We start from the raw sequence: 27,743 nt of genomic DNA on the forward strand, positions 1-27,743 counted from the left end.
TACATATATATCAATAATTATTTTAAATGTAAATGGACCAGGGATCCCTGGGTGGCTCAGCAGTTTAGTGTGTGCTTTTGGCCCAGGACGCGATCCTGGAGTCCCAGGATCGAGTCCCACATCGGGCTCCTGGCATGGAGCCTGCTTCTCCCTCCTCCTGTGTCTCTTCCTCTCTCTCTCTCTATGTCTATCATAAATAAATAAATAAATAAATAAATAAATAAATAAATAAATAAATCTTTAAAAAAAATAAAAATAAATAAATGTAAATGGACCAAATTTTCCAATCAAGACACAGAGTGATTGAATGTATTTTTAAAAAAAGGTCCAACTATCTGCTGCCTCCAAGAGTCTCACTTCAGATACAGAAATGTGAGACTGAAAGTGAAAGGATGCAAAAAGATGTTTTATACTAGTGGAAACCAAAAGAAAGCTGGGGAAACCAAAAGTTGTTTAATGCAGGTGGAAACCAAAAGAAAGAAACAAAATAAAAACAAAAATAGACATTACATAAGATAAAGGGTCAATCCAGCAAGAAGATATAACATTTATATATATGTATTTATATGTTCCCCCAACAAAGGAGCACCTATATATACAAAGCAAATACTAATAGACCTAAAGGGAGATACTGAAAGTAATACGATAATGGTAGGGGACTTTAATACTCTACTCACATCAATGGGCAGATATCAAGACAGAAAATCAGTAAAGAAACATTAGTCTTAAACAACAATAGACAAATGCAGAACATTCCATTCAAAAGCAGCAGAATACATTTTTCTTGAGTGCACATGGAATATTCTCTAGTATGGATCATATGTTACATCAAACGACTAGATCATACAGACAAAAAATTAATAAGGAAACAATGTCTTTGAATGACACATTGGACCAGATGAACATAACAGATATATATACACATTTCATCCAAAAACAACAGAATACACATTATTTTCCAATATATAGGGAACACTCTCCAGAACAGATCGCATATTGGGCCATAAAACATGCCTCAATAAATTTAAGAAGAATGAAATCATACCATGCATCTCTTCCTACCACAATGGTATGAAACTAAAAATAAATCTCATGCACACACACACACACACACACAAAACTAGAAAAAAAAAACAAAGACAAATGGAGATTAACCAACATGATACTAAAAAATCAATGAAGCAATCAAAGAGAAAATTTTTTTAAAAATACAGAGACAAATTAAAATAAAAACACAATGGTCCAAAGTCTTTAGTCATAGCAAAAGTGGTTCAAAGAAGGAAGCTTATAGCAATACAGGCCTACCTCAAGAAGCAAGAAAAACTCAAACAATCTCACCTTATGCCTAAAGGAACTAGAAAAAGAACAAAGCCTAAAATGAGTAGAAGAAGGAAATAATAAAGATCAGAGCAAAAATATATGACACAGAGACAAAAAAAAAAAATCAATGCAATCAAGAGCTGGTTCTTTGAAAACATAAACAAAATTGACACACCCTTAGACTCATCAAGAAGTGATGAGAAAGGACCCAAATAAAACCAAAAATAAGAGAGGAAGAGTAATGACTGCTACCAGAAATACAAATGCTTATAACAAAATAGTATAAAAAAGCTTATGCCAATAAACTGAATGAACTAGAAGAAATGGATAAATTCCTAGAAACATACAAGCTTCCAAACCAGAGAGGAATAGAAAATTTACACAGACCAATTACAAGTAACAAAATTGAATTGGTAATCAAAAAAATTACCAAAAAATAAAAGTCCAGGACTAGATGAACTCATAAGTAAATTCTGCCAGATATTAAAGAAGAGTTAATACCTATTCTCCCCAAACTATTACAAAACCTAGAAGAGGAGGGAAAGCTTCCATATATATTCTACTAGGCCAGCATTACCCTGAATCCAAAATCACACAAAGACACCACAAAAAAAGAAAGCCACAGGCCGATATCCCTGATGAACATAGATGCAAAACTCTCAATAAAATATCAACAATCCGCATAACACAATACATTACAAAGAACACTCACCATGTTCAGGTGGGATTAATTCCTGGGATGCAAGGATGGTTCAATATTTGCAAATCAATCAACATCATACATTACACCAACGAAATGAAGTGTAAAAATCATATGATCATCTCAATAGATGTAGAAACATCATTTGACAAAATTCAACAACCATTCATGATAAAGACCCTCAACAAAATGGTATTAGAAGGAAGTTACCTCGACATAATAAAAGCTAATATGAAAAACAGTTAACATTATCCTCAATGGTGAGAAACTGAGAGCTTTGCCTCTAAGGTCAGGAGCAAGAAAAGGATGTCCACTCTTGCCATTTTTATTCAGTATGCATAGTACTGAAAGTTCTAGCCACAACAATCAGACAACAAAAAGAAATAAGAAAGAACCACATTGGTAAAGAAGTTAAACTGTCACTATTGCAATGCTGAGAAGTGCATTTTAGATATCAACTGCCACATACTAAGTTCCCTTGGCTTGAGCAATAGCCTATAGGCAGTCACAATGTCAGCTTGAAGTAATTCCCATTAGGGGCTGGAGGTAAAGGTGAGCCTAAGTGCACATAAATGATACACCTAAACCAATAATACATTAGGTAGTATAGGTCATAACAATGGAGATTTATAAGAACACAAAAGTACCTATACACAGTCAAGCCCTGGGTAAGGGCCTTGGTGAGACTAAAATCATAAACTATTATCTGTTTCCCCTCATCCTGGTACCAAGGATTGTGAGGATTGCAGTCATCTGTGAATCAGCATCTGAAAGGCACAAGAAGTTCTTCCCCACATCCCCACTGAACCCTGACCTTGGCATAAGAACTCCAATCCTCTTAAGGATCTGAGGGATCTCAGCCTAACCCCTATTCCTGCCTATCTGTAAAGCTAAGAGTTCTGAGTAAAAGTTTTTGGAACTGTCCAATTCATCTCAGACTCACTGGGAGAGAAAGAGAGAGTGGTATTTGTTTCGGTCACAGACACATCATAATGTGGACCCTAATAGAACTGCCCATAAAGATCCCCATGGCCCAGTACCTGATCATGAGTTCCTTTGTAGGGCAATCAATCTCCTCTTTTGAGTCTCATTATAGAGTAATCAAATCCTGAGCTCTTTTGTGGAAGGCTCCTGTCCAAGTTGCTCAGGAAAGGATGTTCAGTTACCACTCCTTCATTGCTTTTTCTGTTGCTCACGTGCAAACAGTGATGGAGCAGCATAAAGAGACCCTGGCAGAGGAAGTCAGAAAAAGAGCAGAAAGACAAAGAGGCAGAGAGAAACTGAGACCAGATGATAGACCCTAGAAGAGAGACCACAATTGCCCTTTTCTGAGGAGCTGACAATGGGATTGCTATTGAGTGATCTGAGACAATAGTCCTTGCTCCCCATGAAGCTAGCCAATAGAATGTGAGACTTCCCACACTTGCCCACACATCTTCACCATAAAACCCTACTAACTAAAGGAACCAATGATGTTTGCCTTCCTCACAACTAACACTGTGAAGCATAAATACTTTGACAGTCTAGAGTTTGGGGAGGACATGCTGATGAGAGGACAGTTCCTGCAAAATTTTGTATGCAAAGCTAATAAACTGGAACTTGACCCTGTAGGAGACAGGAAGTCCCTGAAGAGCTTTATGCCAGAATGACATAAACAGATTAATGTTTAGAAAAATCACTGTGTGAACTGTAGAGATTAGGCTGAACAGCTAAGTGGAAGGAGAGAACATTAGAACATATTAATTTTTTAACACTTGGTATCCCCGTGTGACTTCATTTTTTTCTGCTCTTTTCTCACTGAGTTTGTATCTGCCCAAAGTAAACTGGGTACTAATGGTTACAGTAAATGTGAGCAGCTATAGTCATCTTGATAAATCCAAAGAAGACATCTGTTTAATTCTTAATTGTAGGGCTTCTCCTATCATTTCTCTTGACCTAAGCAGAAAAAGTCAGACTATGCATGAATAAATATATAAGTGAGAAGCCTATAAGACAAAAATTTAAACCAAAGCAGTGTTAGTCACAAAAAAGTTTCAATTATGGCATAAAAAACTCTGGAAACAAAGTCCCCAGTGATACAGTAATAACCTATTCATGTGCTTTCCCCTTTAATGTAGTATATTAGAATGCAGAAATGTATCATTTGTACAACGGTTCCCAAGGACAGATATTTCTAGTTTCCTAAGTCTATATAATGATTGAGTTTAAATACATTGGAGGATCTTTAATTCAGTTATGTTTAAGGTTTCCCTTTCATTCTCACTAACAGTTCTAGTTTATAAGTTCATACCCTTTCAGTTGCTAATCATTGGTGGAAATTTTGAGAAAGATATTCAAATGTTCAATCTAAATAGTCATGCCCTAGGATGAAGCCAACTAAAATAAACCAGGGAATTTTCTGAAAAGACTTCAAAGAAATTACAACCAGCTGTTTTCCTTCCACCATCAATTTATTTCCTCTGAAAACTGAATAAGAGGAAACAGCCTGTGATAGAAAAGACTGGTTTAAATACATGTAAGGAATCACTGATAGTAAGACTTGTTAAAAAAAAAAAAAAAAGTCAGCTGAAAGGCAGAGAGAAGAAAACTAACATATGTAAAACACCTTAAAAAATTGCTCACTTACAAATATATTGACTCTCCTAGAATTTGAGAGACTCTATAAATATTTCCCCCTTTCTTGACCAAAGGTCAGAAACCATTAAAAAGCCAACAATTTCATTGCATCTGAATCTTTGGGGTAAATCCCCAACAGTGCAATTGCTGGGTCGTAAGGCAGGTCTATTTTTAACTCTTTGAGGAACCTCCACACAGTTTTCCAGAGTGGCTGCACCAGTTCACATTCCCACCAACAGTGCAAGAGGGTTCCCTTTGCTCCGCATCCTCTCCAACATTTGTGGTTTCCTGCTTTGTTAATTTTCCCCATTCTCACTGGTGTGAGGTGGTATCTCATTGTGGTTTTGATTTGTATTTCCCTGATGGCAAGTGATGCAGAGCATTTTCTCATGTGCGTGTTGGCCATGTCTATGTCTTCCTCTGTGAGATGTCTCTTCATGTCTTTTGGCCACTTCATGATTGGATTGTTTGTTTCTTTGGTGTTGAGTTTAATAAGTTCTTTATAGATGCAATGAAACTCCGGGACACCTGCACCCCGATGTTTCTAGCAGCAATGTCCACAATAGCCAAACTGCGGAAGGAGCCTCGGTGTCCATCGAAAGATGAATGGATAAAGAAGATGTGGTTTATGTATACAATGGAATATTACTCAGCCATTAGAAACGACAAATACCCACCATTTGCTTCAACATGGATAGAACTGGAGGGTATTATGCTGAGTGAAGTAAGCCAATCGGAGAAGGACAAACAGTGTATGTTCTCATTCATTTGGGGAATATAAATAATAGTGAAAGAGAATATAAGGGAAGGGAGAAGAAATGTGTGGGAAATATCAGAAAGGGAGACAGAACATAAAGACTCCTAACTCTGGGAAATGAACTAGGGGTGGTCGGAGGGGAGGAGGGCGGGGGGTGGGGGTGAATGGGTGACGGGCACTGAGGGGGACACTTGACGGAATGAGCACTGGGTGTTATTCTGTATGTTGGTAAATTGAACACCAATAAAAAATTAATTTATTAAAAAAAAAAGGTCTAAAAAATAAATAAATAAAAAGCCAACAGTTAAGAGGCGCCTTGGTAACTCAGTCACTCAAACATCTGCATTCAGCTCAGGTAATGATCTCAGGGTCCTGGTATTATGCAGCTTGGGTGGAGAGTCTGCTTCTCCCTCTCCCTCTGCCCCTCCCCACCACTAGTGCGTGCTATGTTTCTCCCTCTCTCTCAATGAAATAAATAAAATCTTAAAAAAGAAAAAAAGCAAACAGTTAAGACAGAAAAGGCTACATGAGAAAATACGGCTAGGTGTTGTTGAGCCATAGAATTAGTCAGACTGACCCACAGTCAAGGATAGGAGGGAAGAATGGGTTTACTTAAGCATCCCCAGTTCCTCACTGGAATTCAACCATCATAAACCACTCCTTCCCTGGAGAGATGCTTGGGGCAGGGAAAAGCCATATGTTAATAAAGTTCCAAAAAAAAAATAAAAATAAAAATAAAAAATAAAGTTCCTTTCACTTGGAAGGATTTCTTCCAGCAAGGAATGTGTCCTCCTGCCCCCAACACCAATGGTGTTCTAAATTCTTTCAATGTATTAACTCTTAATTCTGATACCTATGAAGTTGGTATTATTTTTTATCCTCATTTACCCCACAAATTTTGGAACTGAGGTATAAAGACATTCTGCAACTTGCTCATGGCCACAATAGCTAGCAAGCAGACGGCTAGGATAACATCCAGGCAAGTCTGTCTCCAGAGCTTCCTATCTCAGCTCTATTTTTTCTCTAAGGGCAGCATCTTAGTATTCATGTTCATTTGGCCCCATGTATCCTCGGAGTATCCACTCCTTTCCATAGGCAGGCTGGTTAGCATGCCCATTTTGGCTTTCAAGTCCAAGACAGCCTCTTCTTACCACACAATAGGTATTCAGGAGATATCCTCTATGGTTGCTAAAGCTCAGCCTGTATGTGTCTCTCCCACAATAACTGGGTGAAGTACTTTGTGAATAAGGAGAAGTTCTTACTCAAATGATGACACTGGCTAGCTATTTAGGATTGTGCTACAACAGGCCTCTAAACATTTGAACAGTAGCCACAGCAGAAATTCTTGTTGATCACTTGCCAGTACCTCCTAAGGCGACACCCCATTCTTGGAACTCTCTTAGCTTGTAGGCCCCTGGCAAGTAGAGTCCTTCTTCCTCCTGCCTTTCTTCCATTCCTTTCCAAGCATCTCCACTTCTGCTTTCTTCATGGTTTTATTTCCATATTTCTTTTCTTTTCTCTAATAACACTGACCTTGATATCTGATTTGGAAAGTCTGTGATCTCCTATTTAAAATTGCTTCCAAGGTACGCCTGAGTGGCTCAGCAGTTGAGCGTCTGCCTTTGGCCCAGGTCCTGATCTCAGGTCTGGGGATCAAGTTCCGCATCAGGTTCCCTGCAAGGAATCTGCTTCTCCCTCTGCCTACATCTCTGCTTCTCTCTGTGTGTCTCTCATGAATAAATAAATAAAATCTTTAATAAAATAAAATAGCTTCCAATAATAATTGCAATAGAAAACCTGACTTCCCCTCTCTTAGGTAGACAGAATTCCTCTTTAGAAACACAGTATCTAGTTCTTACTCCTTGGATCCAAAGATAAAGTTTCAAATTCCATTAAGGGAAGGTGATTTTGCTCTTTAGCCCAAAAACGAATCTGCTTGTCACATAGGAAAATTCAGTAAATTATAATGATGCTATCTAGAATTTAGTAAAGTTGAGAGTTATCAATAATATTCCATAAATATCCCATAATCTGATAGGTTTAATAATATTTATGAAAACCAAAGAACTGGGGATCTCTGGGTGGCTCAGCAGTTTAGCGCCTGCCTTCGGCCCAGGGCATGATCCTGGAGTCCTCGGATCGAGACCCACATGGGGCTCCCTGCATGGAGCCTGCTTCTCCCTCTGATTGTATCTCTGCCTCTCTCTGTCTGTGTCTTTCATGAATAAATAAATAAAATCTTAAAAAAAAAAAACAAAGAACTATATCACCCATTAGTTATCTCTAAACCCTCAGCACCTAGGATGTATGTTTCTGAAATATTTTCCCACAATACGGACTAGGTAAAGGTACATATGATTCAGAGTCAGGTAGACTCCCCAGAGCATCCAGTGGCCTATCTACTGCCAAAGTCACTATCATGGAAACTGGTAGAGAGAACCCTGCTTCAGCCTGAAAGCCAGAAACCACTTATTGACTATGCCTATCTTTACCTACCCACCCCAAAGAATACTTAAAGAGAAAGCAAAGGGCAGCAAACTTTAAGCTCCAAGCCTATCCATTGAACAGTTTACTGCCTCTCCTTTCAGTTCCCTTCCTCCATTTAATAGTACTACCCTGACTCTCAGGATGCTGGCCCATGACTTCTACGTATGGTATCCTGCCCTTGAGAACTGAACCAGGCCAATAGTAGATTTTGGCCCATTCTTAATCACTTCAGTTTAATTTGACACACAGGAAAAGATTCTCTTTCCTCTTTCTTCACAGTTGCTAACCAAGTCTCATTCTACAGATACAAAATTCAAACTTTCCCATTGATGAATTTGATTAGGCTGTCATTTATCAGTGGCCAAAGATCACATTTTGGCTCTTGGAAATGATATAGCTAGATGACTTATGGAGTTTTCTATAGAGTTATCCATGTCTGCTGGAATTTAGGAGAGGCCAGTGGTAGGGAGAGTAGAGAGAGGAGATTCTCAGTGAATAGAGCTGCTATGGTCCGAATGTTTATGTGTCCACCTCACCTAAACCTAATACTGAAATATTGAAACCTAATCCCCAGTGTAAGAGCATTTGGATATGGAGACTTTAGGAGGAGGTTAGCTTATGAGAGCAGAGCCCTCATAAATGACATCAGTGCTGTTATAATAGAAGCCCAACAGAGCCCACCATGTAAAGATACAATGAGAAGTCTGAAACCCTGAAGAGGGTCCTCACTTGACCATGCTAGCACCCTGACTTAGACCTCCAGCCTCCAGAAGGATGAGAAACACATTTCTATCGTTTATAAGCAGCCCAGTGTATGGTATTTTGTTATGGGAGTTCAAAAGGACTAAGACAAGAACACAGCAACATGTAGATAAAAACTATGGGTGTGGGAAGCATTCTGAGGTTTCTCTGAAAGACCCAGTGTGGCGGATTCCAGGTCACCTTGTATGGTCTCTTATAGCAATCCTAAAACAGGTTTTTAACATTAATAATCATATATACATGATTTTGCTTCAGGTAGGATTTGGCCTTTTTAGTCTTTAAATTTCTGCTTAAAGCTGTATCTCCCAAAAAGGATACTCATTGGTTCACATAGCCTCCAATGTAGGTACACTTTCACCTTGATTCTCCTCATTCTTACAATTATCACTTTATGTCACCTGTTTGGGTCACTGCTTATTTAAGCACTAAATGATCTCTTTAAAAAGGATTTCTTAACCACAGCACTGTTGACAACTGGGGACAGATAATTCTTTGTTGTAAGGTACTGTCCTGTGCATTATAAGATACTTAGTAATATCTTTAGTCTCTACTCCCTAGATGCCAGTAACAACACTTCCTACCACCCTCTCTCCTCTCTCCCAATAATGACACCCAAAAATGTTTCCATACATTGTGAAATGTCTAGGGAGAACAGACGAATAGAGGAAGGGGGAAAAATCACCTCTCCCTCCCAAACCCAGTTGAGGACCACTGCTTTAGACCAAATTGTATATACACACTAGGCAAGGTTCATTTGCTCTGACACAGGTACCTGGGGATTCCCAGATACTTCTTTTTCTCAAAAAAAAAAAAAAAACTTCAGTGAAGTTTCTTTTGATTGCCTTTATAAACTGCCTATTTATATACTTGCCCAATTTTCTAGTATATTAGTTTCCCCAATGGCAATATCTTGAAAAATCAAACCTTAAATCTATATTTTTAAACATATGAATAAGCCCAAAACGGCTGCTTCTGGGCAAAGGAAGTCTCTTAGCAAGTATTTAAGAAGACATCCGCTGGAGTCTTTGTCATCCTTCAGCTATTGGTCTCTCTGGCTGCTTTCTTCATCCATAAAATGAGAAGAAGGACTCAATCATAATTCATAATAAATTAAATGAATACTGAGGAGAAGTACAAAAAAATAGGCCATGAGGGAGACAGCCCTTTGGAAATAACAAGGTTGTCCATGATTAATAAAGGAAACAGTGAGCACAAATGGCCTTCCATGAAAATGCTCAGAGGTTTAAATACAAAATATCAATTATAAAGCTTTCAGGGGAAAATACAGAAAATACCTTTAGAATCTCAGAGTAGGAAGTGATTTCTTAAAAAAACACAACAACAAAACATATAAATTAAACTATATAGATTTGATTACCTCAAAGATTTCTATTAAATATAGGTCATCAATGAAAACTCATCAGACCAGTTGGGGAAAGTTGTCTGTGACATCAGAAGCTGACGTGGGATTTGTATTGAAAATATACTAAAGAGGGCACCTGGATGGCTCAGTCTGTTAAGCATCTGCCTCCAGCTGAGGTTCTGATCCCGGGATCCTGGGATCAAGCCCTGCATCAGACTCCCTACTCGGCAGGGAGCCTGCTTCTCCCTCTCCTGCTCCCCTTGCTTGTGCTCTCTCTCTCTGTCAAATAAATAAATAAAATCATTTAAAAATATATACTAAAGTATCTTTCAGTCCAGCAAGAAAAAGCAAGAGTCAGCAGACAAAAGGACAAAGTACATGAATACACGATGCATGAAAGAAAAAACAAAATCCCCAGGAAGACACAATTAGCCTCACTAGTATTTAGTGAAATACAAATTCTACTTACACAATTAGTAAATTAGATGTTACCAAGTGCCACTCGTTCATGTGAAGAAAATTCAACTTGGTAGTTTTGTCCAGAGGTTATCTGATCTCCCTCATGGTTATTTTCAACACTCTGGTTAGAGGAAGAGCAAAGAATGTACATGGGAAGATGAAATAAATGTCCACTCTAGTTTAAACTTAGTCTGATCTAAACATCAGTCTAACTGTTTCTTTAGCTAGTGCACTCTCTCTTGGACAAACATGCTCAGTCTCTCAGAAAACCTTTTTTTCCCCTTGCTTGGTTCTCTATATTGTAGTAGGGACATCTGGGGGAGGGCTATGAAGTGTATTACCTTCAGTAGTCCCCTACTTCCTCTGATCTTGGGGCAATGCCCTTTTCTACCCTGGTGCTGCTTGCCTTTGGCATTCATGGCAATAGACTGTTCCTGAAGCTACTCATTTTCTATCTGTTTGTTAAAGTCCACACTCGCACTGCCTGGTTGACTCAGCCTTGCCTCAGCCCCCACAAATGCTAATTACTGTTTAAAGTCAACTAAGACCCCCACTTATCTGCAGTCTGGGCAGTTTATTATCTCCCCTTTGGGCATCCACTTTGCCCTGCTAAGGTGAGCCTCTCTGGCAAGCTCAACCCAGCCAGACTCTCCTAAGAGCCATCTATGTCTCTAGAAAACCAGAGTCCCTTTGCTTCCCTGTAGTATAACCCAGTCAGTTTGGCTCCACCCAAAGGCCATCACTTCCCAGAATTCTAAATGGGTATCATGGTGGATGTGCGGGAGGTAGGTCTGGAAGCAGCGTGGGGGTCAAAGAAAGCTTCCTCCTCTTTTGTTCCATCCACTCAATTAATATACCGGGTTTTTTTTTTTTTTTCAAGTCCAAAGCTTGGAGAGTAGAAAATCAAAACATATATCTGCCTGATAAGCCTCTCCTCTTTTTCCCCCCAATTCTTTCATGATGGGAAGGAAGCAAGTTGCTTTTTTGTTTTACCTTCTGTGTGTCATTCCCACCTTCTCCCACTGGGCAGAGGCTTCACTACTTTACTGCCATAGGCAGAATAATATCATCTCTGTATGGAAGTGAAATTCTGTGAGCCTGTATTCTCCAGGCTTTGTGGCTGATCATCCAAAGGAAAGAAAACAAAATTTTTAAAAGCCTGCCTTCAGAGAGTAATCTAACTTGCAAGGCTACTTGCTTGTTGCAATATCCTATTCTGGGTGTCAGAGGCTGCCTATTTCTTTAATCATCCTTCAAGTAGAAGGGTACTTCAGGCCAACAAGGGCAAAAGGCAAGAATGAAAACCACATTATAGATATACATTTTAGCCAGTATTTGGTTATTTATTTACATGTTAAAGGATAGTAAAATATTATCATTCCTTTAGTGCTTTTCTAAAGAATGCCATTAATCCATACTATATCCCATATATCCCAGACAATTCAACTTGCTCAACTGCACTCATGATTTGATTAGTTTTTAAATAAGTGATAGAGGTGAGTTATGAATTTAAGATTTTTTTACAAATGAAAACTTAAGCAAAGTGTCCAATATCAATAGATGTTCTCTTTTGGTTCCAAAATTCTGTAAATCCAGTGTACTTGGGGATTTGCCTAGCAATATTTTTCCTATTCTTATATAGGTCTTCATAGTTTTCAAGTTCAAAAATTTCTTTTAACAGCCTCCCTTCCCCCCCCCCCACCAAAAAAAACACCTACTTCTCATTTTAGTTCTGGTTTCACAGAACTTTACTTTTAATTCCTCACTCTTATTTTTCATGTCTGAAGGACATAGAGAAAAAATATATATAACTTTTAAAATGTGCTTTATATTCCATACTGTCCATCCAAACGCAATTGTTTAGGAACAATCTATATACTTCAAATAACCACAGGATCACAATATACTAATACTAGTATATATCACAATATACTAATACTAGTATATACTAATACATCATAATATTGGAGCAAAAAAAGTGTTTATTATATACTTTCCACCATAGAGCAGAAGTCCATCAGTTCCTCTCACAGCCAGTGTGATAAGCTGAATGTGCCTTAGACTAGGAACAAAAAGGTTTGAGTTTAGTCTCTCAAATTCAAGTTTCCAAAATGGCCGGTTAAATGTCACTATGTCCACAGGCATCTCAACATTGCACTCATTATCTATTCTCCAAACATAATCTTTCTTCTTTGAGGATTATTCTGGTTAATCATTTTCCTGTAGCTAAGACATTTAGGATATTTTCAATCAAATTCTTTCAAAACCAGTCATCCATTCATCATCAAGTTCTCTAAATCATCCTATATAATGGCTCTGAAAACTGCCTTTTCTACTCATTCTCACAGTCACTGCCTTAGTATAATGCCATTTCCTCACCACCTAAATTATGGCAAAAGCTTCCTAATTAGGCTCTGTTACACTGTTTCATACCCTTTCTAATTCACTATCTGTTGCCAGACTGTCTATGCTGATGAAAACTTCAATTCACAAAACATACTGTTGCCAGAGCATCTTCAAATATACTTCTTTGGATACATCTGATCATGCTATTCTCCTCTTTAATACCTTGAATAGCTCAACATTCGCTTCAGTTTTTTTTTTCACCCATCCAATTCTTGCCTGTAGAGTAAAATATAATGTCCTTAGCATGTCATCCAAAGCCCTTATGACTCTTATATCATTCTAGCACGAGAACACCACCAATACCCACCTATATTAGTTTCCTGGAGCTGCTGTAACAAAGTACCATACACTGAGTGGATTAAACAGAAATATACTGTCTCATAGATCTGGAAGCCAAAAGTCTGAAATCAAGGAGTCAGTAAGGATATACTCCCGCTGAAGATACTTAGGAAAGCTTCTTCTTTGCCTCTTCTAGTTTCTGGTACCCCTGGAAGTTCCTTGGCTTATGACTGCATAACCTCAATCTCTGCCTGTCTTCACATGTTTCCTTTGTGTCTCTTCATATCATCTCCCCTCTGCCAGTCATACTGGGTTAGGGCCCACCCTAAGGACCATATTTTTACTTGATTATCTGTGTAAAAACCCTAACTTCAAATAAGGTCATACTCTAAAGTACTAGGCATTAGAACTCCAATATATCTTTTTTAAGGAAACACAATTCAACTCATAATAGCACATGAACAGGGAAAACTCTTACATCTCCTGGCCTTTGTTCATGCTATATGCCTGACATGATGCTGGTCTTCCCTGCTCAGCCTCCTCAAAAACATCCTCTTTTCCTGTACCATCGCTCCACCTGAATCTTCTGTTCCTACTTCTGAGGAAGGTGATCACACTGTCATTCTATGGTCAGGGAGTCCACAGTCTCATGATCTATATTTCTGCTCAGCCAAATCATTGAAAATCTCCAAAGTTCCTTGAGCATCTGCTCAGCCAAATCATTGAGCATCTCCAAAGGTACAGAGGCTCTCAGAAGGAGGAGAACGGCCAATACAAAACATGGATATGTAGATACAGGATGAGGTCTTAAAATGTGGTGGGAGTAGAAGTAAAAGTCAAGAAAACAACCTGCATGGTGTGTGATGTGAAGTGTGTGTGTGCACATACACACAAGTTTAAATGCCACAAGGCTTTCAAGGAATAACATCAATACTGATGATGATAACAGAAGCTAGAGAAGTCACAAAGTTAAAAGATGTAACATAAAAATACTTTGACATTATAAAAGTAACAGAAATTACAGTAGCCTTTATGAACATCTTACCTTTCATTTATTCCAAATTACCATACAGTGCAATGTCATCATATTTATTAGTAAATGTGCTGAGCTATTTTTGTAGGAAGTTTTTTTTCTGGTTTTAGAGATTATAATCTATAGGTATGGTTAGCATTTATATCTTGTGCTCATGTAAGCTATTAGCTTAAAAAGATTAAAAGAATTATTGTTTTAAGAAAGGGAGCCAGGGATGAGATAAATTAACCATTAATACCTCCTTTCTTCTTCACCTTGTCATCCTTAGACACTTGTACTTCCTACCCCCTAGTTTGCTCTGGACCTGTCCTGTTCCAGTTGTTGAGAACCCAGGTTGCCCCAGAAAACAAGTAGGAGGACAGAAGTTCTCCAAACAGACTCTGTTATAAAGACCAGCTGGGGCTACTGCTTGTCTCAGTCTGGGGGATTCACAGCAGGTAGGGGGTTCGTTGCCAGCCTAACCTGAAATGCAGCGAAGCAGAATCCTGGCAGGGCTCAGAAATGTTCCAACCTCTTCATCTTCAGGAAACAGGCTGTTCCTAGGAGCACAACCCAGCACAAAAGCTACTTTGAAGAATCTTCTTAGCTTTTTGTTTATCCTCCTCACTTTTAGGAAAACCACAACCCTTGCAGGGCTGAAGCTGTACCATCTGAAGGAAGATGTATATATAAATGCAATTTGTGTTATTGTAAGCTAGGGAAAAATGGAAATCACACCAGGCAAAGAGGCTGCCTGCCAGTTAGTAGGCTTGTTTTGTCTTAGTTTGTGAGTACTACTACCCATAGTACTAAGATACTAAGAAAGTTTGTGACAGCTAAAAAGAAAAGCTTTGGCATTTTAAGGGATGTTTGAATGAGGTATGCTATTCCATTATTTTCTTTCTTTTCATTATAGTTTTCATGACTTGAGACATAGTGTGAGCCTTTAAAAAACCTGATGAATGATTTAGGTAAACACAAAACTAAAATTAGCACACTGTTCATCTGCAATGAAAAATAGTATAAAGCTTGCACTTATTATTTTTCTTTATTCAAGCCTTCAATGAATCTTTTAAATATTTGAGAGTTCTTGGTACAATATAAAGGCATACAAAAATTTCATACAATTTTCTTCCTTTGTTAAAACTTTTAGACTCATTTCCCCTTCTAAAAGGGTATTTTTACAAATAGAAACAAATGAACAGAGAGGGAGGCAAATCATAAGAGACTCTTAACTACAGGGAAAAAGCTGAGGATTGCTGGAGAAGGGGTGGAGGGGATGGGGTAATTGGTGAAGGGTATTAAGGAGGACACTTCAAGTAAAAGCATTGGATGTTGTATGCAACTGGTGAATCAGCAAATTCTACCTGTGAAACTAAGAATACAGTATATGCTAATTAAATTGAATTCAAATAAAAAGGTTTTTAAAAGAAACAAATGAAGCTAAACTGTATCAAAATGATTTTTTAAAAACCCACATATAATAATTTCAAAGACTAGAAAATTATAAAGAAAATAATTATACCAGCAGAAATCATTAGCATTACTATGTTAATGTATTTCCTTATAGTTTTTTCATACATAAATAGTATTTTTACAATTTCAGATATTTTATATTCCTTTTTTTAAACATCTTTTGTGAACTATCAGGTATATGGAAGAATGCATAAAACAACTGTGTGGCTAACAGATAAAAAGGGACACACTCATAACCACCATCCTGTGGGAGCATCACTGGGACTGCAGAAGCCCACAACCAATGTCACTTCATGCTGGGTCTTTGTACCAAGAAACTTTTGCTTATAATTTTATTATCTAGGTTTCCTGATGGCATGAAGAAAAGAGCATTGATGTCAGTACAAATATTCTATTCCCCATGAGATTTTTTTCTTGTCTCATTGTGAATTATTAAGTTATCACATTAGTTTTAGATATCAGTGTTTTGAACTTGGCTTGCCAAATTTCATTTCCAAGTCTGAAAGATAAAGACCACAATTTGGCATGAGATAAAATCACTAAGTTAATTATGAGGCTGATAGAACATGAGCTTGCTGGCATTCCCAGGGCAACACGTGCTCTATCTTACCCCTGGCCTAGTATGCACATGCCTTTTCCACAGACATTTTGCTATTTTAATTTTGGAACACATTATTTGTCTAAAAAATAAACTAAAATTGCACAAGAACACCCTAAAGGAAAATATGATTGCCCGGCACTTTGCCTAACTAGTCTTTAATCTTAATTTTGAAAGTGTTCTTGAAGTTATGCTCTAAGCCCATGACTGAGGGTTTACTACAGAGTCTATCTAGGACTCAGAGAACTATGGAAGATATACAGTAGATGCATAAATGGCCTCTTCCTCCTTCCTTGCCCTGCTTTAGGAAAGTTGGCCTCTTATTACTATATCTAATCACCCAGATATGTCTGCTGGGTATCCTACATGCTCAAAATGAACCCTTTCTCAACAAAACAAGATCATATCTACACAATCTCTTTGCTGAGGCTTTGACCAAATTGAAAGGAGGAGAGGGAAGATAGAAAACTTACTAGAAGAAGTAACAATAATTAGAATAAGAACAAACTGAGATATAATGAAAACACAACTTTCTTGGTCTTCCATTTAATGAGGCAAACATTTCACTTGCCAATGGATTAAAAAAAATCACAGGACTCCATGATATTCTTTTCACTTCACACACAAAATAATTCTCTGGTCACCTGAAGGTATTACAGAAATGTAATCTGTTTAGTCCAAGATATTATGCTTTAATGGTTGTTGAAAGGTAAGATATTCTCCTAACTGTCTGAGAGCTCTTATGTGTAAGGCTCTCTACTATGTGATAAGATACAAAATTAAGTATGGTATCTTCCTTTTCTTGGAAGCATTTACAATCTTTGGTGGATGGAAGTATTGGAAGGAGGAGTCAAGATGTATATAAATAATCAAATAATCAAATAATCAAATACAATCTATCCTAAAAGGATAATGAACAGTATACCCTAGGAGCATTATGGACAGAACAAATTATTTTCAAGGATAAGGTTATCTTCAGTAACTTCTCCACAATTAAATCATTTTCAATTATATGCTTCCTTGGAATGAAGGGAAAAAAGGATTGTCCTATATATAGAGAAATCAAAATTAGAGTTTACTTATAAAACAAGTGGAAATCTATTATTCTTTCAGTTATACAGAAATACATTAAAAGTTATGAAACTCAATTCCTCATTTAAATATTAAACCAATAGACATTCTTTTAAAGCTAGTTTTTAAAGGAGGCTATGTAGTAAAATGGAAATCATCTCCTTAGTAAGATTGTACTTAGAAGTCAACTTCTCTGGGATAATGCATATCCTGACCCTGTAGAGTTATGCTCTTATAGCACACTTATTACTGTAAGTAAGTACTGTGTACTACTTATTACACAACACTGTAAAACTGCCTTCTGATTGGCCTCACACATTACAAGACCCCTGATGTAAGAGATTCTGACACAAACTCTTGTACATAGTAAGCATCCAGCAAAGGGCTTTTAAATGACTGGATGGACCAATGATTTACTTCTCTTTGCATTTCTAAATGCCACAGTTCCTCAACTTTGATAAACCCCTCTCTAAAATAGTCTCTTAAAAATGCTCAAAGACCAAAAAGAACACGTAGAAAAAAATGTGAACATTTTTCTGACACCATGTGTCTCACTTTAAGTCCAGAGAAAATGGTCACTAAATCTGTACATGAAATAGGAGCAATAATTTATCCTTTCATTGATTTTCCCCTGAGAATTAACTATCTCAAATTCTAACATTTTTGAAAAATCCAGATTAGCCACAAATATAAATTATAAGCATGTTTTTGGGGTAGGGTCTTGTTTAGTTACGGTTTCTTCAAATTAAATGTACCAGCAATCCAATGGCAGAAAAGAAAATATATTTTCAAAATTAGATTCAACTACCATGAAAGGTTATTGGTTTAGAGTTCATATAAGTATATCTCCTAATGCAATCAATTTTTCCTAGAATGGAATGTTCCTTTCAATCTACACAGTTTTCTGTCTAATTAAGGGGAAAGTCTTTCATAATATGCCTTGAGTACATTCACTGTTCTAGTTGTTGAATTCTCTGCTTTAGGGACATCATTTGTCCTTTTTTTGGATTATCTTTATCTCTTCTTTCTAGTAAATAAGTTCTCTTTAATTGCTTTAATATTCATGTGTTTTTCTCCTACCTTTATTTTCATTACCTTGAGTATTTTATTATGAAAAAAGCATTAAGTCATATCTTTTCTGTTTGCAGTTTTTTATTAGTTATGGAACAGTGACTCTCTGTCTTCAGTGTGACTGCTATTCTGGACAACCTTTCCTTTTCATTCCAAGTCTGATTTTATGCTCTTATATTTGAGATTCTCTTGTTAAATTGATATTCTTAGTAAATTATTTAATGATGCTTTCATAGAGATGTTCCTTCTTTTCCCTGGCTTACAACTACTTTTAGAATAAATTTTCAAAATCTGTTATCTTGTCTTCAATGATGTTTTCTTTCTTTTCCTCCCATCTTTTCCATAATATATTTAATACAATTTATTTACATATACCTAGGCTGGCAAACTGGTTTTTGTTTCATTGGCATGTTTCTCACGCAAGGAAGGTGACTGAACAAAGGAATCAGCCTCTGCTGTTTGGCCTGCTAGAATCTGGATGAACTCTTCCTGACTCCCTTTCCACACTGAGCTTTCAGTTTTATTTACCAAACCTTATTGTTTGGGTTTGGAGAAAAGTTTCAGTTGGGGCTGTGTGAGTAGTCTTTGTTAGGAAGACTGACAAATAGATATTCTTTGCTCTAGTTCTCTCTACCTAATCTTGAGTTTATTTTAATCTAGTGTGAATAATTTGAAATTCAAATAATTCTCCAATTCAATGTGAATCTCTGGAAACAGCTCCATCAAGATCAGCCTGAATTTTTCCGTAACTGCATTTCACTTTTACTCTTCCATCAGCCACTTCTTTTCTTCAAAAGAGGAAGAGAGGAAAGTGGGGTTTGCAGGGGGTAGGGTTGCATTGTCTTTTGGTCCCTGATTAACAGTTCACAGTTTGGTAAGGGAACTTGACCAGATGCTCTTTAGCTCTAAATTCATCTCTTTCCTTGCCTCCCTCAGAAGATCTAGTCTAATTCTCCTCCTCTCCCTGTTTATTCCTGTATTAATAGGTATTTAGTATTTTTAGGATTCTTTCATCTTTTTTCTTACTCTTTCACCCCCAACAGCAGGCTCCAAATGTGGTAAACTCATTTTCCCTGACCCCGAAAGGAAAACAGAAAGGCAGGAAGGAGGTTTTTTAATTTTAAGTACACTTCCACATCTTCTTCCATGGCTGTCCACATCCTCTCTCTAAGCAAAGCCATCCTAACTTGTGGAAACCTCACTTCTTTCACTAGCCACAAACCCTTTGTTTGCATTGTTTAATTCGCGCCAGCATTTTTAAGCCAAAGTCTTTTTTTTCCCCTAATGATTTTTAGTTATACCAGTACATTTTTTGAGGAAGAAGTATTTTGTGTTTAGTGAGAAAATTATTTTTGAGAGTCTTCTATGTATAAAGGTCTTACAAAATGACTCCATAAGTAAAGTAGATGTTTTTATCTTTTTAATTCTTATTTTAATTCCAGTTAGTTAACATACAGTGTAATATTAATTTCAGGTGTAAAATATAGTGATTCAGCACTTCCATACAACATCCAGTGCTCATCACAACAATTGTACTACTTAATTCTCATTACCTATTTCATCCATCCCCCAACCCACCTCCCCTCTGGTAACCATCAGATTGTTCTCTATAACTAAAAGTCTTTTTTTTTTTGCTTTGACTCTTTATCATTTTTCCCTTTGCTTGTTTTGTTTCTTAAATTCCATGTATGAGTGGAATCATATAGTATTTGTCTTTCTTTGTCTGACTTATTTCACTTAGCATTATACTCTCTAGCTTATCCATGTCATTGCAAATAGCAAGATTTCATTCCTTTTATGGCTGAATATAATACATATATCACTTCTTCATCCATTCATTAGCCTATGGACATGTGAGCTGCTTCCATATCTTAGCTATTGTAAATAATGCTGCTATAAACATAAGGGTATTTGTATCCCTTTTGAGGTAGTATTTTCATGTTCTTTGGGTAAATATCCAGTAATGCAATTGCTGGATTGTACGGTGGTTCTATTTTTAATTTTTAGAGAAACCTCCACACTTTTTTCTACAGTGGTTGCACCATCCACAGTTTGCATACCCATCAACAATGCACAAGTGTTCTGTTTGTTCTATATCCTTGCCAACACCTGTTGTTTTTTGTGTTTTTTATTTTAACCATTCTCACAGGTATGAGGTGATATCTCATTGTAGTTTTGATTTACATTTACCTCATGATGAATCATAATGAGCATATTTTTTTTGTCTGTTGGCTATCTTGATGTCTTCTTTGGAGAAATGTCTGTTCATGTCTTCTGCCCATTTTTTAATTTGGTTATTTGTTTTATGGGTGTAGAGTTTTGTAAGTTCTTTATATATTTTGGATACTAGCTCTTTATTGGATATGTCATTTGCAAATATCTTCTCCCATTTGGTAGGCCTCAATTTGCTTTTTGTATTGCTTCCTTTACAGTGCAGAAGATTTTTATTTTGATGTAGTCCCAATGATTTACTTATACTTTTGTTTCTCTTGCCTCAGGAGACATATCTAGAAAAAAAAAAGTTGCTATGGCTAATGTAAAGTTACTGCCTATGCTCTCTACTAGGATTTTTATGGTTTCAGGTTTCACATTTAAGTCTTTAATCCATTTTGAATTTATTTTTGTGTATACTGTAAGAAAGTGATCCAGGTTCATTCTTTTGCATGTTGCTGCCCAGTTTTCCCAACACCACTTGCTGAAGATACTAGCTTTTTTCTTACATACTCTTTCCTGCGTGTCAAGATTAATTGACCTTATAGCTGGGGGTTTATTTCTGGATTTTCTATTCTGTTCCATTGATCTATTTTTGTGTCAGCACCATACTGCTTTGATTACTGCAGCTTTGTAATATAACTTGAAGTACAGAATTATGATGCCTCCAGCTTTGCTTTTCTTTTTTAAGACTGCTTGGCCATTCAGGGTTTTTGTGGTTCCATACAAATTTTAGAATTGCTTGTTCTAGTTCTGTTAAAAAGTACTATTGGTATTTTGATAAGAATTGCACTGGATCTTAAACTGGATCTTAAAGTCTAGTATAGACTTTTTAATAGTTTTTGTTCTTTCACTCCATAAGCATGGAATGTCTTTCCTTTTCCTTGTGTAATCTTAAATTTCCTGCATTAGTTTTTTATATAGTTTTCAGAGTACAGGTCTTTCAACTCCTTGGTTAGTTTATTCCTAGGTATCTTGTTATTTTTGGTGCAATTGTAAATGTGACTGATTCCTTGATTTCTCATTCTGATCCTTCATTATTGGTGTATAAAAATACTGTGGATATCCATATATTGATTTTGTTTCTTGTGACTTTACTCAATTCGTTTATCAGTTCTATCAGTTTGTTGGTGGAATCTTAGGGTTTTTTTTATATACAGTATCATGTCATCTGCAAAGAGTGAAACTTTACTTCTTTACTGATTTGGATTCCTTTTTTTTCTTTTTGCTGTCTGATTGCTGTGGCTAGGACTTCCAGTACTATGTTGATTAAAGGTGGTAAGAGTGGAAATCCTTATATTATTCTGACGTTAGAGGAAAAGTTCTCAGTTTTCCCCATTAAGGACAATGTTAGCTGTGGGTTTTTCATAGATGCTCTTTATTGTGTTTGTTTCCTCTCCTATTATTATATTATTATCAATTAATTCCTTTATGTTTGTTTTAACTGCTTTATGTATTTAGGTGCTCCTATGCGGGGTGCATAAATATTTAGAATTGTTTTATCTTCTGTTGGATTGTTTCCTTTATGATTATATAGTGTCCTTCTTTGTCTCTCATTATAGCCTGTTTTTTTTTTTTAATTTTTTATTTATTTGTGATAGTCACAGAGAGAGAGAGAGAATGAGGCAGAGACACAGGCAGAGGGAGAAGCAGGCTCCATGCACTGGGAGCCCGACGTGGGATTCGATCCCGGGTCTCCAGGATCGCGCCCTGGGCCAAAGGCAGGCGCCAAACCGCTGCGCCACCCAGGGATCCCTATAGCCTGTTTTTAAGTTTCTTTTATCCAATATAAGTATTGCTGTTCCATCTTTCTTTTGACATCCACTTGCATGACAGAAGTTTCTCCATCCCCTCACTTTCAATCGGCAGATGTCTTTAGGTCTAAAATGAGTCTCTTGTAGGCAGCATATAGATGGGTCTTGCTTTTTTATACATTCTGCCACCCTATGTCTTTTGATTAGAGCATTTAGTCCATTTACATTCAGAGTAATTATTGATAGATATGTATTTATTACCATTTTATTACATATTTTGTGGTTGTTTCCTAAGATTCTCTTTGATCCTTTCCTGTCTTTCTCTCTTTCGTGTTTTGTTAATTTTATTTAGTAATATATTTGATTTCTTTCTTGCTATTCCTTGCATATTTATTAGTGGCTTTTGATGTACAATTACCATTAGATTTCTATATAACCTCTTCTGCATATAGCAGTCTATGTTAAGTTGATGGTCATTTAAGTTTGAACCGTGTTTTCTTTCTCCTCTCTTTCCCACATTTTAGGTATATATAATATTATATCTTATATCCTTTTTTTGTGAATTCCTGGATTCTTTTACAGAAATATTCATTTTTACTACTTTTGTGTTTCCTACCTCTACAGTGGCACTGTTGGTCTCTCCTTTCCACTTAAAGATTCCCTTTTAATATTTCTTGCAAAACTGGTTTAGTGGTCACAAACTCCTTTAGCTTTTATTTGCATGGGATTGTGGGACTTGATTCCAGGTCTCCAGGATCACGCCCTGGGCTGAAGGTGGCGCTAAACCGCTGAGCCACCCGGGGTTGCCAGCAAACTGCTGTTTTTATGGTGCCTCTTCACACAGGCTGTTGTCTCTTTAAGGAGGGCTACCAGCTATCACTGGCCCTCCCAGCTCACCCAGTTCTGAGTCAGCTGACCTCCAAAAGCTCCAGGTTCCAAGTCCCACTGGTTTTACTAACTCATGGAATTCAGCCCCTCTGGTTTTTAAAGCCAAATGCTATAGGGATTAGTCTTCCTCATGTGAATCCCCTGTACAAAGGCTCATTTCTCTGTCCTCTCTATGCATGCATGCAAGCTCTCTCCCTCCTGCAGGCAGCCTCCCTCAACCTTTCCGACCTTCCTAACCTTTCTGATGCACCTTCTTCTCAGTATTTAGTTGTGAAATTTGTTCTGCCAGTCTTCAGATTCCTCTCCAGTTTATTGGCTTAGATGTGGATGACATCTAATTGAAAATGTGGGACAGGGATGCCTGGGTGGCTCAGTGGTTGAGCATCTGCCTTCAGCTCAGGTGGTGATCCTGGGGTCTGGGATCTAGTTTGGCATCAGGTTCTCTGAGAGGATCCTGCTTCTCCCTCTGCCTGTGTATCTGCTTCTCTCTCTGTGTCTCTCATGAATAAATAAAATCTTTTTTAAAAATGTGGGACAGGTTGAGATCAGGGTTCTCCTACTTCATCATTTTCCTAAGCTTTGTCTGGAGGGAAAAAGATTTTTAAGTCTGGCTTTACTTCATTATTTTAAATAAGAATTCATTTATGCTGCTCTTAACAGGCCACAGATGAGAGCTTCCTTGTCCTTGAGAAAGACACTCCTGGGTTATAAAACTGGCAAGAGGTTTTTACATACATCTCAATAAAACAGGGGGGAAATTGACAGTACAATATTTCCAATGTAAATGCTCACATAAAAAGGTCAGAGGCCAAGACATAGAAAGAACCTGTCTAAAATCTACTCAAGATGAGAACAGTAAGGTTGACTCAATCATTTTATTTGCCACTAACTTTGGCAGTATATGAAATGCAAACCACCAATGCCTAGATCCTGTTCTTCTTATTCACCTTACTTTGTATAATTTGATATACAATTGAATAATCATTGAGCTCACAAAAAGTATTTGAGATTATTTCATTTTTTTGGTACAATTATACAGGGGTTGTATTTAGCACAGAGATAAAAAGATAAGTACAAATGCTCTCAAGTGAAAAAAATCAAAGTCTAAAAATTTCCTTTGAAAGTCAATTTACTATTTCAGACCTTCGTTTTCAATACAGCTAAATGTTCACAAGTTCTCACTTGAGATTTACCTATTTAGATTCTACACTGTTCAGAAAATATACAAACGTTGAAAACTGTTTCTTAGTGATTCTACACTGTTCAGAAAATATAAAAACATTGAAAACTGTTCCTTAGTGATAAAATATTTGGTTCTAAAACAAAGAGTTTGAAAGGTCTCTCATGTTGTCATTCCTAAATGTGATTATCTTTTAATGCTCACTACATTAGTCTTTTTTTACATGTTCTTTTTTCTTTTATATATTTTAAACTATGTTCTTATATTTATTTTCAATCTCAAATATATGAGACTATACATATTTCTCAATTATTTATACTAATATACAGAAGCAAATGAAATACTGAAAATACTTTAAATTATCTTTAAAATGCTTTTTGATATTCCAAAAATGCATTTTGATTGCTCTGTTCCAAAAGAAGTTAGAAAGTTGCTGGGTTTTTCCACCTGAATTTGAGTTACTTCCCCACTGCAACACACACTTATAATTAATCTCCCCCTTCCTAACCTTTCCTAGGATTAGAAATTGTTTTATATTTTTAATTCTAGAAGACTTCCCCTCCTAAGACTAATTTAATTTGATTCAATAAATACCTATTGTCTCCTACCATATGCCAGCCATTGTATTAGTCACCGAGGCACCATCCTACCTCAAAGAGCTCATGGTCCATTAGGATTCAAATTAAATATAGGAGAGTGAGAGAACAGAGGATGACAAATTTTTAAAAACTAAACAATTTTACAAATCTTATCAATAAACTTTATTTTTTTATCAATAAACTTTAAAACAAGATTTTACATGAATGATAATATATCATTCAGATATATTTTTAATCACCAATCGTATTACCTCTACCCAGAGCATTATTACCTACTGACCTATAAATCTCACTTGTCCTTCAAACCTCAGTTTAGTTATCACCTCCTGCAAGCAATCTTCCATGGCCTCCACTTCCCATCCAGATTAGATGGTTTATAATATTCTCTGTCTTACCACTTGTGGTATTGAATTATATTAATTTCTTTACATGTCTATATCTCCAACTGGACAGTGAGTTCTTTGATGGCTGGGGTAAAATCTTCATCTCTGATTTCCCACCTCTGGGAATGCAATAAATATAGACTGAATAAATAAATGAATAGATGGCTACATACAATAACAATAAGAGCTAACATTTATTAAGTAATTTATCTATGCCACCAACTATGCTAAGTGTTTTACATGTGTCATTTAATTAACCTAAGTATTATTTCCAATTTACATATGAGAAAAACAGAAGCTGTGAGAAATTAAGAAACTTGCTTTAGATTAAACAACTATTCAATCATAGAGCTAGAATTTCAACATTAGCAGTCTGACTTTGTAGCCTGTTCTCTTGACCACATCATGAATGAATAATGTAATTTTCAAATTGGTATTACACAATTCAGAATGAGACTATCTTTGTGAAACAGGTGGAACAAATTTCTACTAGGTCTATTAATTCAGCAAAGATTTCACCGTGGGAGTAAAAATGTCAAAAGTTTAAATTCCCTCATGAAAACAGACAAACGCTAAACATCCCACTAGAACTATTTAAGTATAAAGTTGTCTAAAGGCAAGAATAGGCTTTCCAGGAATCCTTCCAATATAAGGACATCACAACTTAAATATTTTCAAGATACACATCTAGGTTTGGAATATTACGGACATAATTTAGCAATTATGCTTTATTTCTTAATAACTAAAGTCTTTAGTCCATTTTTAAATAAAATTTTTACCTTTAGCTCATTTCATAAGCTTAAAAATTCAATTTGACATGTACACAGTAAATTTTTATATTGAGTAACGAGGTTTTTATATGTGTACTCAGACTCTCATAATTAAAGCCCTCACCTCTAACTCAAGTCAAAGAGGTACAGGTATACCCAAATTTTGCCCAAATTCTACTCATGAAAAGACTGATTGTTTTGATCTAAAACACTCAATAAGCTTATATTGAAAGCATCATTTAATAAAGCAAGTATTTGATCCAGCCTTAAGAGTAGAGATTGTACTTCAAGAGTTAAGATTGTACTTCAAAAATAAAGAAAAAGTTTAGGTGTCTGTGCAAAAATAACAATTTCCCTCATTTTGTGCTTTAATTCATGAGGTATTGATTTCAGAAAACTAAATTGTATTTCTGATCATGTCAACTTCATGTCATCCTCATACACAACAGTGTCTGACTTAGACTTTGGTTAGTGTTCACAGTTCCATTTTTTTCTGAGCGACGCCCTAGGCCTCATCTCATTGGAACACACAGGACCACAGTCTCCTTATTGCCTTCATTGTGTGACAGGACTTTTCCATACAATTACAAACTTCTCAAGCATATTAGAACCTTCTTTTTTAGGAGCAGACACAAACCAGCAGCTTTGTAATCAAGTAGGAGCTTATAGGGAACAAAAATGGGTTAAAGACTTCAGTTTGGATTGATTTGTTATAATTATTATTATTAATGCACAGTTCATCAAAACACTACAAATTTTCATAAATACATTTTATTTTTTTATTTTTTTTTAAAAGATTTTATTTATTTATTCGTGAGAGAGAGAGAGAGAGACAGAGACAGAGACACAGGCAGAGGGAGAAGCAGGCTCCATGCAGGGAGCCCAATGTGGGACTCGATCCCTGGTCTCCAAGATCAGGCCCTGGGCCAAAGGCAGGCATTAAACCGCTGATCCACCCAGGGATCCCCATAAATACATTTTAAACATAAAAGTAAAATGTATTTAAAATGTACTTCTCAATTAATTAGGCAAGAGTATTTTTTGTTTGTTTCCCAATTAGTTAATGTATTCATGGTGGAATTTTATTATTGCTAAAATGAGATAACAGAGTCCATTCTATTTCTACTTTCCATTTTTATAGACCCAAGTGCTGAGAAACTTTAGTCACATAAACAAATAGAAAATAATGGAAAGAGTTTATTTCTTTAGCAAATGTCCTTCAATTCTTTGTACTACTTCACCAAAACCTTATGGTAATCTAAAAATGAAAAATTGGGGGCAGCCCCGGTGGCTCAGCGGTTCAGCGCCGCCTGCAGCCCGGGGTGTGATCCTGGAGACCCGGGATCGAGTCCCACATGGGGCTCCCTGCATGGAGCTGCTTCTCCCTCTGCCTGTGTCTCTGCCTCTCTCTCGCTCTCTCTGAATGAATAAATAAATAAATCTTAAAAAAAAAAAAAAAATCGGGCAGCCCTGGTGGCTCAGCGGTTTAGCGCTACCTTCAGTCCAGGGTGTGATCCTGGGCGTGATCTTTGCCTCTCTCTCTCTCTCTCTCTCTCTCTCATGAATAAATAAATAAAATAT

General features: G+C 36.7%; 1 protein-coding gene across 1 annotated transcript in view; it reads right to left on the minus strand.

Annotated features, from left to right (window-relative positions):
- LOC144296591 (uncharacterized) overlaps positions 1–27,743 on the minus strand; it is a 429,705-nt gene that overhangs the window by 224,190 nt on the left and 177,772 nt on the right. The window contains exon 6 of the mRNA XM_077869690.1: positions 10,475–10,585. The gene's annotated coding sequence lies outside the window, so the exon portion shown is untranslated. The remainder of the gene's footprint in view (positions 1–10,474; positions 10,586–27,743) is intronic.

This window comes from Canis aureus, chromosome 24 (genome assembly GCF_053574225.1).
Source record: "Canis aureus isolate CA01 chromosome 24, VMU_Caureus_v.1.0, whole genome shotgun sequence".
Classification (NCBI taxonomy): domain Eukaryota; kingdom Metazoa; phylum Chordata; class Mammalia; order Carnivora; family Canidae; genus Canis; species Canis aureus.